Raw genomic sequence first — 2,500 nt, 5'->3', positions numbered from 1 at the left:
TGCATACGAACCGCATGAAACTTCCAGAGGCATTTGCAGCAGGAATGCATGTGCACTCAAAAAAGTGAATATTTCTCACGGATAGACCCCGTGATACGCTAGAAATTGGCGGGGATGTCTCTCTTGTGGCTCACGGGGCTGTTAGGGTGGCACAGAAATCCCTCGGAATGGGAAAACGGGTCATTTTCGTGTCGCCACATTGCATGCGAACCGCATGCAACTTCCAGAGGCATTTGCAGCAGAAATGCATGTGCAGTCAAAAAAAAATTGATATTTTTCACGGATAGACCCCGTGAAACGCTAGAAATTGGCGGGGATGTGTCTCTTGTGGCTCACGGGGCTGTTCGGGTCGCACAGAAATCCCTGGGAATGGGAAAACGGGTCATTTTCGTGTTGCCACATTGCGTACGAACCGCATGAAACTTCCAGAGGCATTTGCAGCAGGAATGCATGTGCACTCAAAAACTTCTATATGTTTCACGGATAGACCCCGTGAAACGCTAGAAATTGGCGGGGATGTGTCTCTTGTGGCTCACGGGGCTGTTAGGGTGGCACAGAACTCCCTCGGAATGGGAAAAGGGGTCATTTTCGTGTTGCCACATTGCATAGGAACGCCATGAAACTTCCAGAGGCATTTGCAGCAGAAAGGCACGTGCACTCAAAAATTTTAATATTTTTCACGCATAGACCCCGTCAAACGCTAGAAGTTGGCGGGGATGTCTCTCTTGTGGCTCACGGGGCTGTTAGGGTCGCACAGAAATGCCTCGGAATGGGAAAACGGGTCATTTTTGTGTGGCCACATTGCATAGGAACGGCATGAAACTTCCAGAGGCATTTGCAGCAGGAATGCATGTGCACTCAAAAACGTCTATATTTTTCACGGATAGACCCCGTGAAACGCTATAAATTGGCGGGGATGTCTCTCTTGTGGCTCACGGGCGCTGTTAGTTAGGGTCGCACAGAAATCCCTCGGAATGGGAAAAGGGGTCATTTTCGTGTTGCCACATTGCGTACGAACGGCATGAAACTTCCAGAGGCATCTGCAGCAGAAATGCATGTGCACTCAAAAACGTCTATATTTTTCACGGATAGACCCCGTGAAACGCTAGAAATTGGCGGGGATGTGTCTCTTGTGGCTCACGGGGCTGTTAGGGTCGCACAGAAATCCCTCGGAATGGGAAAACGGGTCATTTTCGTGTTGCCACAATTGGCATACGAACGGCATGAAACTTCCAGAGGCATTTGCAGCAGAAATGCATGTGCACTCAAAAACGTGAATATTTTTTCACGGATAGACCCCGTCAAACGCTCGAATTTGGCGGGGATGTTTCTCTTGTGGGTCACGGGGCTGTTCGGCTCGCACAGAACTCCCTTGGTCCACCTGATTCGTGCATACAGGCAGCAACTAAAACTCTGTAAACCTGCTGTGAGGACATCTAAACAGTGGACCAGTGAGGCTGTGGAAGATTTGCGGGCGTGCTTAGACTGTACTGACTGGGATATGTTCACGACTGCTACCAATAGTCTGGATGAACTCACAGAGGCTGTGTACATCAGCTTCTGTGAGGACTGCTGTATCCCAACACGTACCAGGGTGAACTTTAACAACAACAAGCCCTGGTTCTCAGCAAAGCTCAAAAGGTTGAGGTTGGAGAAGGAGGAAGCGTTTAGGAGTGGGGATAGAGACAGATTCAAGGAGTCGAAGAACAGGTTTAGCAAAGCGGTGAGAGAGGCTAAACGACTGTACTCAGAGACACTAAAACACCAGTTCTCTACTAACGACGCTGCTTCTGTCTGCCAAAGGGCTCAGGCACATCACCAACTACAAACCCAGAGCGCCCCACACCACTAACGACTCCCGCCTAGCCAACGACCTGAACGAGTTCTACCGTAGATTTGAAAGACAATTGGACTGTCCTGAACCACCCCTTCCCACCCAAGAGGCCCCATCCCCCACCCATACTACAGAAACGACTCTCTCCTTTCAGGAGGGAGAAGTTAATGGGCTTTTCAAGAGGCAGAATCCACGCAAAGCAGCCGGGCCGGACTCTGTCTCTCCAGCCACCCTCAGGCACTGCGCTGGCCAGCTGTCTCCGGTGTTCACCAACATCTTTAACACCTCCCTGGAGACATGCCATGTACCAGCCTGTCTCAAGTCCTCCACCATCATCGCTGTGCCCAAAAAGCTAAGGCCAACAGGACTAAATGATTACAGACCGGTCGCCCTTACATCTGTGGTAATGAAGTCTTTTGAGCGCCTGCTCCTGGCACACCTCAAAGCCATCACAGACCCTCTCCTGGACCCCCTTCAGTTTGCCTACAGAGCCAACAGGTCTGTGGACGACGCAGTTAACATGGCCCTCCACTTCACCCTACAGCATGTGGACGCCCCAGCATCCTACGCCAGGATCCTGTTTGTGGACTTCAGCTCTGCCTTCAACACCATCATCCCTGCCCTGCTTCAGGACAAGCTCTTCCAGCTGAACGTGCCCTACTCCAC

Source organism: Petromyzon marinus, unplaced genomic scaffold (genome assembly GCF_048934315.1).
Source record: "Petromyzon marinus isolate PM22_M1 ecotype Great Lakes invasive population unplaced genomic scaffold, UKy_Petmar_22M1.pri1.0 PM_G_Scaffold_8, whole genome shotgun sequence".
NCBI classification, from domain to species: Eukaryota; Metazoa; Chordata; class Hyperoartia; order Petromyzontiformes; family Petromyzontidae; genus Petromyzon; species Petromyzon marinus.
This window is presented reverse-complemented; position numbering follows the sequence as displayed.